We start from the raw sequence: 13,988 nt of genomic DNA on the forward strand, positions 1-13,988 counted from the left end.
TCTCTGGGCAACCTATACCATGCTTGGTCACCCCCACAATTTTCTAGATCATTGACGGCTTACTGACAGTCACTCTGCAGGGCCCCCCATACATGCTTGTCACTTTGGGGCATGAAGGCTTTAGTGTTGGCAAGGAAATACCACTGAATGCGTTAGGTTTCTTTTATTGTTTAGCTCGTGAATCCTCAGCAGTGGACAGTCCACTCCTGTGCACCAGGAGATAAGGGTTGAAACTGCTTTTGAACTGCTGCCACATGTGGGACATAAAGATATGGGATCTCTTATCAGAAAGGCTTCAAAGGCATCTATCATCAACTGTATAGAAACCTTTGACACATTAGCTAGTTCCTATGTGAAACTAGGTGGACTGGATGCTGTGTCTGTGTTTTGAAACAAAACAAAATTGCCACTAGAAGTCTTTACAGATTTGCATGTTCTAAAGGTGTCTTTTGTTATTTTTTTTTTACTTTTGAGTGATGATTTTGTTATAGGACTTGATGTAAGTCATTGTAGAAATGAATGTTACATTTCGCAATTTTAAACTACTTGGAAGAAAGGTTTATGATTCAACTAGCACAGCTTTCAGTGCTATTATAAAAACCCAAGTTTTACGAAATACATTTTAGCATATATATGTTAGTGTTGGAAATTATTATTTGCATTTTGGAGTTAATCAATAATGCATATCATACAATCTCTGGAGTACACAGACTTATGGTGTTAGATACAGTAGCTACAGACAGGGATAGAAAGTTCCTGCTTAATCTGCAGATTTGTAATCTATACTGAGAAGAGGGAATTGTTGTCTCTCTACTTCTGTTCATCCTTTGCAAAAGAAGAGAGATTAAAGGATGTAATTTGAGGGGTGACATGAGTTTTGTAGCAGAACTGTAAAGAAGTGGTTTCTTGGGACTAAAATGATTGCAGTAATCACAAAATAACAATTTTCTCTGATATGAGGAATTATGGATAATTTAGCAGAGTTCCTTGCCAAAGATTAAGCGTTTACATTCATTTCTAACAGTTAAAGATATTTGGAAGCACTAGTGTAATCCCTTGGGATGAGGCTTCATAAGCTGCAAAACCATCTGATAAATAGATACTTAAGCTTGGTTAGGACTTTGTCCCCTAGAGCCATATTAAGCTTGGGTTTATCTCATGTGCCATTTGTTTCGGATGCTTTTATTCAATAAACTGTCTCTGATTAATCATAACATTTTGTCAGATGCACTCTGTTTAATGTGCCTTTATGTGGGTTTTTTGTTGGTTTTGGTGTTTTTTGGGTTTTTTTTCCCAGCTAGAAAGAACATAGTGCTGTGTAGGGAAGTAAGTGCCCCTTCACTGCAGAAATTATTTTCCAACAGTCCAAAGTAGTCCACGTCCGAGATTTTGTTGCAAATGCTTCGAATAATGGTTTTAGTAAGTCAGAAACGCTGGATTACTAACTTCATTGGTTATTTTTGTCACATTAACCTTGAACTGCTAAACGAGGCAGTAGTTGCTGTTTTGACTGCAAGCAGGACTCTAGCTGGCGTCAGCAGCTATTGTGCTGTTTTGTGTTCTCTGTCTGTAGTCAGACTCTTCTGTTTCACTTTGGTACCTGCTGGCATTTACCTAAATTCTTGAATGGCAGGTGCACTGTGACAGCCAAAAATATGTATGTGCAAACTTATGAAATGGATGTCTTACAAGGGAAGGGCACCCAAATTGTAAAGCCAAGACAAATTAGGTCTATAACTTGATACTATTAGCAGCTGTTGTCGACTTCTGTCAGACAAGTTATTCAAAATGAAGTGTTTATAAAGCATCCTGTATCCCTCTACCTGAGTAATTTACTGTTAAAAGTATTAAGAAAGTTCAACTCTAATTCATTTGAGGTATCTGTAGAACAGGGTAATATAATATACTCAGACTGCTTGTATCGTTTTCAAAAGTGCCCAAAAATGTTTATGTTCTAAACACTAAGGTATACACTTTTTCTTTCCATTAAAGGGACAGGCAAGTTTTTTTCTTTATAGTTTATCCATGGTCCATTTTTTGCAGCTAGGTAAAAATCTGAATCTTCTGGTTTTGAAGCATCTGTATTTGGAAATATCCTGCTGATTAAGCTGCATATGAGACAATGTTTATTTCATTTTTAAGTGAGAAGAAAATATGATTGTAAACAGGAATCTTTAGCTTTATAATTTTTGTTTTAGAACTGCCAAACCATCAGTTTCCCACCACAGTTCTGGTTTTTGAATATCCATCAGTTACAATTTCATGAATTCTCACTGCTGGCAGTCACACACATGTTTTCATTTACTGCATTACGGGTATTCTCTAGACAACCAGTCTGTTGAAAAGAAATTAATCCCAGCAGTGAACTAAGATACTGAATTCTCAGCAGTTTGTGTATTCATGTTTTTACATTGAGGCTATTTATATCTGAATTGAATTAATTTGAATATGTAACCAGGTGGTTGTGGTTAAGTCTTTTATTATACTTTGGATGTGAAAAGCCAGCAGAATGCAACTGCAGGATGGGAAACCTCCATAAATGCAGTTGGGAAATACAGCATTGTGTGGTTGAAAATTCAGCTTGTATTTCTCTCATTTCTGTCCATGATTTCAGGCATGACCAAGATCAAGGAATACAGTTATACAATATATTGTAACTGGAGTATCCCAAGTAAAGTGTACTGTATACAATTTTAGATCTGACTCATTTTAAAATTTCACTGCAGATGAAAACCTAACAACTTATTGCTGTTTTATCTTGTGGTTCCCATTTCACCAACAATGAAAAGATGCAAATAATCCAGATGACATTTTAGACAACCTCTTTTGAAGGAGACTAGAGACTTTACAGATAACTTGCAAAGCCTGTTACTAAGCTGCAAATTGATACTGAGCAGGGTTGTGCTTTTTCTGTCTGTCTTCTCCAAGGAATATTCAAAATTGTTGGCTCAAGAAAGAAGTGGGCTTAGTCCTGAACTGCACGTTATGTGGAGCAAAGAAAATAAAAAGCTTTCCATTTGTTTCTGTTAGATGTTAACCGCTACCCAATGAATTTTCTTCAAACTGGGTTGCTCCGTTTAAGTGGAAGCTTGCTTACAATGCAACTTCTGTCTGTAATTATCTCCTCTGCTCTGTTTCACTAAGATTGAAAGTTAAAGCAAAGTGAAAAATGGAAGGGATTTTTATCTCAATCCCTTGATTTGGTTCTCTCAGTTTGAGAGAATTTCATAGCAAAAACTGGAGAAAGTGACAAACTTGGAAGATTATAAAGGCAAGTAAAAACTCCACTGGCAAATTCTTTAAGATTATATTAAGCCCCAGTTAGGCATGTCCCTGTGATGTTAGTCTTAGCCGTAATACTTGGTCATTCTTGCTGTAAACTAAATAGCAACTGCATGGACTGGGTAGTAGCAACTCCTGAAATCTCTGCCTCTGTCTGCCTACAAGACAGGAGTATCCTGTTCTGGAGTTTACCTTTGGTAGGACATGGGTGAAACGATTGCTAGCCCTGAGCAGTTTCTGATCTTTGGACACAAAGGGATTTAGGATGATGGATACACTAGGCTTTTTTTTTTCCTCCAGAGGTTGCATTGAAACTGGTTTTGTTTCCTTCTCAAAGGCTTGTACTGGAAATTCACTGTTTATGATGTATTACTTCTAGTAGCAGTCTCTAAACACAGCCTGCCTTTTTCAAGATTACAACATGCCGGGAATCAAAAGTTTCTGAAGCGTTAGTAAATAATTGCATGGCTTGTTTGCAAAGAACTATGCAGGCAGTGACTTTGAATACATGCAGATAGTTCAGCATTTTTAATAATAAGAGTATGTGTAGCTAGAGGATTAGAAAGATCTGTTTTAGAAAGTGTTCTGTTGGTTTCTTTTTCACTGTATTGATTTTACAGATTCTTTTTATCTAGTGAGTAATATATGCATGAGGAATAATTTTGTAATCCCTTGTGTCTGAGGGGCAGCATCTCTGTTGAAATGTGCTTCCCAGATCAGTGTCAACAGGAATATTCTTTTCTGTCTTGAGTCAATATACAAAGAAGAGGAAAACTCATGCAGTTTTATTTTGTAAGTGGTAAAAAGAAAGGAAGGTATATGGTTGTTTTGATATGTAAACAGTGGATGAATTTTTTTCCTGCTGTGTGTACAAGGTACGTGTTGATGAAGTGGGGAAGATTGTTTTGAGAACACCCATCAGACACTCTCTAATCTCACGGAAAACTTCTGACATATATTTGATTTAGAGAACATTATAGTGTATTCTGGTTTTCTTTCTGTGAATTGCTGTATTTGAATGTGGTCAGGTTCTTTTACTTACTCGCCTGCTCCTGTGTCTGTCTGCCTTGAATTAAATAATTTCCACAGGAGCAGTTCAGGAGTGGTGGTGGTACTCTCTTATGCCACAGCAAATAACATTAAACAGAGAAAGTACTTTGAAAGAAACTTTTTTATTAAGAATTTTATTTCTGTAGTGAATACCTCTCTATATGTTGTGGCAATGGGGAGAAACACATCTGACAGAGAAATCATTTGTTTTGTGGTCTAATTTATTTGTACTGCAGGGAGCAACCAAACCCCGGTGACTTGTGCTTGTGTTTATGGTGGGCTTCCCTGAGTTTTCTCTCCATGAAGGGCAGCTCCCTGCCCTGGCTGAGGTGTCATTCCCCTTGGTGGGGAGCGCAGGTACAGAAAGTAGCTGCCAGGATATGGCCACTCCTTCCACAGAAAACGTGAAATCAAGACGCACAAGCCTTGGCTGGCATCCTTCAGGCCTCTGCCGTGGGTGTAATGCAGCTGCTGTGGACATCAGCCCTGAAAATTGTGAGGTGCAACTGAGCATTGAGGAGTTGTTCTTGGTATTTTCCTGGCGTTGCCTTGTGTACAAAGAGGACCATGATCGGGAGAGCTGTCTTAGTTACAGTATGTGCAGTGAGACCAAAGCTGAGGCTGATGTAGGGCAGAAAGGATGGAGAAAGGTCAGCTGATTTGGGGATGGAAATGGGGCTATTGCAGCATGTTGTCTGTCCATGAGCTTCAGTCCCATTCCCCAGGAGATCAGCAGCATTGAATGGCAGGTGTGCTTCTGGCTTGCCCTGCTGATTCAGTGGGATGGTTACAGGTGAAGAGCTCCATACTTTGTTCCTTCCTTCCCACTGCTTCTTGCAAAGCTGAAGAATCATTCCTGGCTAAAAGCTGAACAGCAAGTTCTGTAAAGTTATACACTGCCTTAAGTGGTTCTGTAGCCATCTTCTCTTTCTGCTGTCGTATTTAATGCATGTCTTCTCAGAGAGTATACATAAAAGTTTAGATAAATAATTTCTCAGTAATTCCTGAGGTACTCTTTGATTCTTCTGGTCTCTGCAGGAATGCCACTAGGCTCTGTCTCCCATTTTATGTGAGAGAGAGTGTATGCAGGGCATGCAAAATCACTGCCTGGAAATGCAGTACAAAATAGAACATACACAGAGGTAAATTAGTTATTCAGAGCGGTCAGTTCTGTTTTTCTCCCAAGTTACAAAATACGTATTGGGGGTGGGGCAGGGGAAGGCTTCCACAGCAGATATTAGACTTCAAATGTAGATAGAATTCTGTAAGTATAAAAAGCAAATACAATATTCTCTAATAGCTATCTGTGAGATCGGTGTCTGTGAAAGCTTCTCTATTCTTACAGTTTTCTAGCTAATCCGTATACTTTGGGAAGGGAAAACAGGCTGGGAAAGAATGTGTGCTCATGAAACTGAGGAATGACCCTAGGCAGCTCTGTGTAAAAGACATCAATTGTTTGCACAGCAATTAAAGGCTAAATGGCCTACTTCTTATTAGTTAAGTCTAATTTTGTTTTTAATCAGGAAACTAAATATCAAGGCAGAAAGGATTTTTCAGATTTTTTTTTCCAGTGGCTATTACATAAACATTTCATGTCAATGCACCTATCTAGGAAACCACACATGAATGGAGCAGTTGTGAATCCTTGTGGTGTTGATGGAGTTGGTCTTTTTTGCTGCTACTACTGTGATTTAGAAGAGCTTTTAGCTTCTGAAAAATGTATAGCAGATGTACTGTCTTAAGTAAAAAAGCATTCAACGTAGCAATAAAAAAAGTTCTGCTCTTTCCAGGACACCACTCTGTTACAGTTTTTCTCCCAAAGTTAAAATTGCACCCTATTGATCTACGCTATCAGCGATGTCACCTTTTTTTCTTCCAAATCAATCAAATCAAGCGTCCTTTAAGAAGAAAAATCAATTTAGTTTATTAATTACTGAACTCAGTATAGTGCCTGAAGGCCAGAATGTCATTTCCCGTAAGATTTGCTTTAAAAATACAAACTAAGTTAGAGCACTGACAGCTTGTCATCAGAAAGGACTCAATATTTCAAAAAAACCACAAGTAATCTTTATTCTACCTGATACAAGCCTGTCTTAATATTCTAATTAGGTGGGTTTGGTTGTGTTTATTTTGGGGGGGGTTTTTCTGCCATGTGTTTCATACAGGAACTTCAGTCAGCTGATATAGCCAGTGTCTGGGCAAAATGTGACTACAGCAAGCTACCAGAAGGTTGTACCTGGTAATGGATTATTTTCCCATGGTATAAGGCTCTTTAGTTTCTCAGCCCTTAGCAAAAGAGATTATAAAATATAGATTACCTACTCATAAATAAAGGAAACAAAATGGAAAAAAAAGGTCTTAAATGAAAGTGGGTGTGTTGCAACTGTTACTGTATATTCATAGTTACCAGTGTTCCTCCACCACACTGTCTCTCAAAGCTGCATGGAGAGAGTAATACTTCTTAGTGAAAATGTGCTTTAACATTATGTTTTTTTGGTGACAGTAGAGAAATGTTTTGCGATGGATATTCAGAATTATTTGTCTTCTGAACCCAGTAGTTGGTATGTGTAGTGTGATTTGAATGGCTGTCAGGAGCAGAGACAGTAAATTCATCTCAGAGTCAAAGCTCTCTATAGAAAATGCCAGCTAATACTCAGTATCTTATAGTCCGTGAAGCAGAAGGAATTCAATTACTACTCAGAAAGACAATGTAAAGGCTTCTATGCCCCTGGTTTCACCAGAAGCAGAACTCCAAGCTAATGTGGTTAGCCAACTAGCAGCTTCTAAAACTTTTATTAGAACTGAGCTACTCTAACCCAAGCTATGCAGTGGGCTTAGGAAAGTAGAAAGGGTCCTATTCAAACAACAACAAAAAAAACCCCAAACCAAGAAAGTTCCAGCAAAAAAACCCACTTAATTATTAAAATATTTTATCTGACAAGCCACCTCACTTTTCTTCTGACTTTGTTATGAATTTTAGGCCATGTTTAGGACTTCCAGCTTAACGATTAACTTAGAATAATCACAAGGAATCAAGCTTAGATTTTGTTTGTAAGGACTGTATGATTAAAGTAATAAACTCTTACTGTGGACACGTCAGCAGTATAGTCTTTCATCACATTCCCTTGTCAAACTGTTTGAAGGATTTAGTTCCCACATTAGCCCTGATTTGTGTCTGTATTGTGCAGTATATTTTTCCAGAGGGTCACTTGGCTTGCACAGCTTAAAATAAGAAAAAGAAGTCATCAAAAAACATTTATCCATTAAGTGAGTGTTAACCACTTGAGGAACTTCCCTCTAAGGAAATGCATCTGAGTGTCATTTAAGCAAAGATCATGTTCTGCAGCCGAGCTGGCCAGGCAGATGCCAGTGGGGTTCTGCATAGCCACTCACAGAGCAGCTTGTGGGATTGGGACTGAAGATTTGTTAAAACCATTCAAATATTAAAATCACATGCAGGAGGAAACAGGAAAAGGAAAATGGAAACCACGGTCATTAAAAAAATACGGAGTTTGTTGTTGCTTCTTCAACTTCCAAGTTTGGAAAAAAAAAAAAAAAGGGGCATTTGCAGAAATATTCTCACATTTGCCAAACCCAGGAGTTTAAACATCCAGTTGGAAGGACTTAAGAATCATGTTGGTAGCTCTTATGTTCATAAAAATCTTTCTTTGTCTACCTTTTAAACTTTCTCTGACCTTCCTGGCATTGCGCATATGACAGTTACAAATTGAAAAACTGAATTTGCAGCACATACAGAGTATTCACATCAAGATTCTCCGCCTTTCTCAGTTGCCTTCCCCACCTTGTCAAGGGTCCCATAAGTGATGGCATCCTTTTGCTTATGAAAGGTGTGGTTACTGGGCTGACTGTTCTACATGGTGGGTAAGAAGTAGCTCAGGTTACTGTTACCAAGTTCAGAATTGTCTCTGCTTTGCAAGGGGTTGGCATGGGAAGGCTATCCTGGTTACACAGGAACAGTTTACACCAGTACCTGTTAGGCAAGTAGATCACAGTCCTGTTGCATTCTGACAGGTGTTTTGTTTCGTTTTAGTTTTTATTCAGTCCCTTGCTGGGTTATGTAAGCTGGAGCAAAGAATATAAACTTTGACTTAAAAAAGAGTGCCTGCACAGGGTGACAATATATGGTGGTATAAATGAGAAGTTTGTTCCACCTATGATTGGGAGTTTCATGATATTTTCACACAATGATACCATTTTAATTCACTTGTTACTGTACTGGTGTTTTAAAATGTGCACAGTACTTTTCATTAAGGGTGTTTGCCTGACCCTGAATTTGTCACTGAATTTCCTTCATCCAAAATAGTTCATGAAGTCGCAGAAATTCAATTAAGTTATGAAGTGCTGTTCATCATCTTAATGATTCATCTTCCTAGTTCTCAACAAATGTAATGTAAATACAGAGGCTTCACTGAATTTTAAACTAACACATTTCATTCTGTTATTTTTTCAGTTGTGCTGACATACCAGTTCTGAGTTGCAAGCTAGAAAAAAAGCTTTGCTGTGTACAGCTTTGCTGTGCCTGTTAACCATTTCATTTTTCTCTTTCTTTTCTTTTTTTGGTTTTCTTTAAGCTCCTAATGTCACAGTACTCTAGAACAGAGTCTTGATATTTGTGAATGGAGGGCATGCATTTTGGATAAAGGGTTGGCTCTGCTGATCACAAGCACTAGCTAATGTATCCTTATGTCACCTAAGCTCTCAGCTTTGCTCTTGATTCGGCTGAGCAGGCTTTATGCTAGCATCTCAGTTTTCTCAGGGCAGCTACTCTTAACCCCAAGCAGAGGTCGGGATGAGAAGTGGCATTCTAGGAAGATATTTAAGGTCTGTGCAGCATTTAAAACACCACCACCAAGAAACCCCACATTACTCAAACAAAATTAGTAGAATCTGCAGTTCATGGTTCCTTCTGCCCAAGTAGATTTTGCCTTAATCATTGGATAATGTCCTAAATCTGAATAGATATTTCAAAAAAATCAGTTGTACAGTAGAAGGCAAACATTGTGTTTTTAATGTCTTCAAATTAGTAGGGCCTTTGTTTGATTTTCCACACACTGGATTCGACCATTGCCCAGGGAAGCTGTGGATACCCCATCCCTGGAAATGTTTCAGCGCTAGGTTTGATGGGGTTTTGAGCACTCTGGTCTAGTGAAAGTGTCCTTGCCCATGGCAGGGGGGTTGGAACTAGGTGCTCTTTAAGGTCCCTTCCAACCTAAACAATTCAATATTTCTGTGATTCTTGTGCTTGGAGGAGGACATCCAGTTGCTTTCTTTCTGGAAAAAATCAGGATCTCCTGATTGGGAACAATCCATCCCAATATACAGGAAATGAAGCAAAGGTGGCAAGAAGCTTGTATGGATGAACAAGTTGCTCCTGACTAAACTCAGACATAAAAAAGGAAGTGCACAAAAGTTGGAAGCAGAGACAGATTCAGCAGGCCCAGAAGGAGTATAGAAATGTGGTCCAAGTATGCAGGGATGGGGTTAAGAAAGGCAAAGCCCAGATGGAATTGAAGCTGTCAAGGTACATGAAGGGCAACAAGAAGTGCTTGTCCAGGTATATCAGCAACAAAAGGAAAACTGGGGAAAATACGGGTCTGCCACTGAACGGGAATGGAGGCTTGATCACAATGGACAAGGGGAAGGCTGAATGAATTAGTGATTTCTTCACTTCAGTCTTCACTGGTTTAAGACTTGCCTTTGGGAAGTCCATGAGGCCCCCCTAAACCAGTGAAAAAATCCGGGGCAAGGAAGATATACCCTCACTGGAGGAGAATCAAGTTCGAGAACATTTAAACAAGCTGGACATAACAAGTCCATGGGACCTGATGGGGTGCATGCATGGGTGCTGAGGGAGCTGGCCAGTACCTTTGCAAAGCCAGTCTTGAAAGGTTGCAGTGATCAGGGAAGGCCTCTGAGGACTGGAAGAAAGCAAATGTCTCTCCTAGCTTTGAGAAGAGTTAGAAGGAAGATCTGGGGTACTGCAAGCTGATCAGCCTCATCTAGATTCCTAGGAAGATGATGGAGCAAATAATCCTGGAAACCATTTTGAACAGATGTAGGACAAGAAGGTGATTCAGAGTAGTCAGCATGGATTTATAAAGGAGAAATTAGTCTTGATCAACCTGGTAGCCTTCTGCAATAAGATGACTGGCATGGTGGATAAGGGGAAAGTAGCGGATGTTGTTTGTCTCAACTTTAGCAAAGCTTTTGATGCTGTCCCCCATAACATTCTCATAGATACTAGTGAAGTAGAAGTTAGGTAAGTAGATGGTAGGGTAGACTGAAACCCATCTGAGCTGCTGGTACTCAAAAGTGCTCAAAGATCAGCATCACAAAGTTCAGCTAGAGGCAAGTCGCTATTTGACACTGAGACCAATACTATTGTACTGTTTTAATGACCTGGATGATGGGGCATGACATGCCTTTTACAAGTCTGCAGCCAATTCAGAATTGGGACTAGTGATTAATACACCAGTTGCTTGTGCTGCCATTTAGATGGACCTTGACAAGCTGAAGAAATGGGCAAAGGGAACCTGGGGATGGACTGACGGGGAAGCACTTTTGCAGAAAAGGCCCTGGTGGACAACAAGTTGAACATGAGCCAGCGATGCTTCACTGTGACAGAGAAAAAGCTTCTTCCCCATGAAGGTGGTCAAACACTAGAACAAGTTACCCAGGGAGGCTGTGGTATCTCCATCCTTGGAGGAGATACTTAAAGCTTTAATTGAACAGGGCCCCAAGGAGCCCAACCAAACTCTGAAATTGGATCTAACTTTGAAGTTGGCCTTGCTTTAATGGGGTGGGAGGGAGGCTGAACCAGATGATCTTCAGAGTTTCCATCCAACCTAAGTTATTTTTTAATTTTCTGATTGTAGCACAAATGTTATAAACAACACTCCTTTCACCTAAAGAAGCCCTGGGGGAAAACACAGGCAAGCACATGGTCTTTCATGTTTGTGTGCTGCAGTACAAACTAAATCAAAACACATGTTTCTGTGGCTTATAGTTTAATAAAGATTTTCCCACGTGTTGAATGTATTTAGATAAAAATGAACGGTTTTCTCCAGTGTCGTCTTCAATTTCATACAGTTTCTTTGTTGTTTTCTATTGTTTAAACTGTGCCAAATGCTGTTCCAAGTCAGTTTTTTCCTTTTGCATGGATGGTGTCTTTTTCTTCTTTTTCTCCTGTAAATTATTCTCTTTGGAAGAATTCAGTGTTACAGTTCTCCAGGACACAATCACTTGAGTTATTATTGCTGTTCCTTTTCAACAGGCACAAAGGCCCTACAGTGCTTCCTTTGCTGAAGGCCCTGCAAACCAAGCTTCCGTCGATTTTCATTGTGACTTCACTTCAGTGGGGGAGTATAGCAGAATTAAGAAATTTCTTCTTTGCCACTTTTTCCCCTCCCTCTGTGAAGTTGGATTGATCCTGCTTTCACCATCTAACCTGTGAAAATTAATTCTAGATAATAAGTTGACATTCAGTGGACCTGAATCTGAAAAAGATGAGAAAAGGCATATTTTTTCTCATGGGAGCCTGCTTTTAATGTGAAATAGGATTCTTCTTAATCCACCCTAATGTTATTTTTCTCTGAATCTATGAAGTCTTAGGCAGTAATACTAGATTTTCACTTGTGTGCAATTCTCACTCTTGGTTATCTAGATATTTGAGTAGATTGGAAGTTTTGCAAAGAAAAATTTTGGGAAACACTACATTTCTAGAGTCAGAACCAAGCTCGAGCTGTTTGTTTTAATCCAGAACGCTCCAGGTCTGAGAAACTTCCAGCCAGTCTAGATCGGGATACTTATTGATACCTGATGGGCTGGATGTAAATGACTAAAATAGAAGTATTTAAGGTCCTAATTTCCTGTTGATCTTGGTAGAAAGTTAGTAGTATTAGTGTTTTATTTGACTTAGACCAATGTGCTTATTGTATTATTTTGATGGGAAATAACATCAGAATTCCTGAGGTGCCTGGAGGAAAGGATTGTAAAGACTTCACAAAGGCTTGCTTTATTTTATTCTTGAGATAAGAGTATAGGAGGAAAGAACATTTTGGTGTGTGGATTCTAGGGTATCTGACTTTGTGCTAGTAGAGAAGATGAAATTAGGATGTTTGGGAAGGAGTAGATACTAATTTTGCTATGAGACATCACCATGAAGGAACATCAGTTTGCGTAGGATATGTTTGGTATTCCCCACACTGTGAATTTCAAGGGTTGTTTGGAGTCATCCACTGACAATAAGAAAACCAAGCCCCAAGTCTGGCAAGTACTAACTCGGAAATTATCTTTGCCTGCAAAATGTTTTGTTTTAATATAAATTCAGCCTTACTCATAACTCTTTGAAGGATCTAGGCCAAAATTTGTTACTGTTGAAGCTAATAGGTTCTAACATTTTGGACTGAAAGAAATTCTAAAACCTTTTGGAAATCTGGAAAGCAAGTGATAAACCCCAAGAAAGTACCCACTTTTGTTTAAAAGGAGTTGAAGTCTGGATGTTTTCTGTATGCACTCTGATGAGCTAATGATCTGTGGAATGAGCAGGGGACATGCTAAACATCCCTGCTCAGACATGTCATTTCTTGCATCCTACACTCATCTGCACTGATGTCACCCTAGACTGTAACCATTTCTGGTTGTGGACATTGTAAGTCAATTAATGCTCTTCTTTTGCTGTATATAAATATTGTTTTAATTTTGACCCTTTGAGACACCTTTTTTTTTTAAGCAATATTTAAGAGCCAACATATTTTAACATTCCAGTTGGTATCTATGTTAATTTGAGTTCAGTTTGTTCCCTGAGTTTTTGAGATCAGATATTTTTAGCCTGGTTTCCTGAGGAACTGAAGTTTATGGGATGGCTGTATCTATCCACCTGTCTTCCACTGAGCTTTTTGAAGCCAATGATCAACTATCCCAATTTGGTGGAGAGAGTGAGGTTCTCAATGCTGTTAAGCACTGGCAAGTTTCATCAATAGCTTTGGTTTGGTAGAGGGGAGACACAAACAATTACCCTATCTAAGGGAAAAGGTGTAAGATAAGCTCAGCAGTTGTGTTGTGTAGTTTGGTGGGAAACCAGTTGAGCCACGACTCAGTGCTGCTTCTCACTCATGGGGTAGTGAGAAAACATGACCGAGATCTGAGGCTGCTGTGGCTGGGGGGAAACTGAAAGTATTTAGGTTGGGAAACATGGGCTGTGGATTGTTACAGTTGGGGAGATGTGTGTAGATTATGGACAGGGACCCCATATTGCTGTGGTGAGGAGAATGTGTGAGTGTGTAGCAAGAATGCAAAGCATCAGTTTTATTGCTCTGAAAACTGCTTGCCTTTAACAAGGGAAGCTGTTGTATAGACGCTATTCATATTCCTGAAAGCCTGTAAAAACATATAGCTTATTCTTCAAGTTGGGAGAGGGCTCTTGGACAGGGCACACAGGCTTTCATATGGAGAATTTGCACCTAAAAAAGAAATGATCTCAAAGTCCTTCAGAGACAAGTTGGGCTTTGTTTCTCCTTAGCCCCTATATAAATGAAGTTAGGATTTATTACTCGGTGGGAAACTGGAAAAAAGGAATGAAATGAGACCCAGAATTTTGGTTATGAATGGTAATGTGATTGTGGAAACAAGCTCTG

At 39.2% G+C, this 13,988-nt stretch overlaps 1 protein-coding gene across 6 annotated transcripts in view; it reads left to right on the plus strand.

Moving 5' to 3' along the window:
* Positions 1-13,988, plus strand: part of FARP1 (FERM, ARH/RhoGEF and pleckstrin domain protein 1) — a 213,970-nt gene that overhangs the window by 63,592 nt on the left and 136,390 nt on the right. The gene's annotated exons all lie outside the window — the stretch shown is intronic.

The sequence above is a fragment of the Falco naumanni genome, chromosome 2, assembly GCF_017639655.2.
Source record: "Falco naumanni isolate bFalNau1 chromosome 2, bFalNau1.pat, whole genome shotgun sequence".
Classification (NCBI taxonomy): domain Eukaryota; kingdom Metazoa; phylum Chordata; class Aves; order Falconiformes; family Falconidae; genus Falco; species Falco naumanni.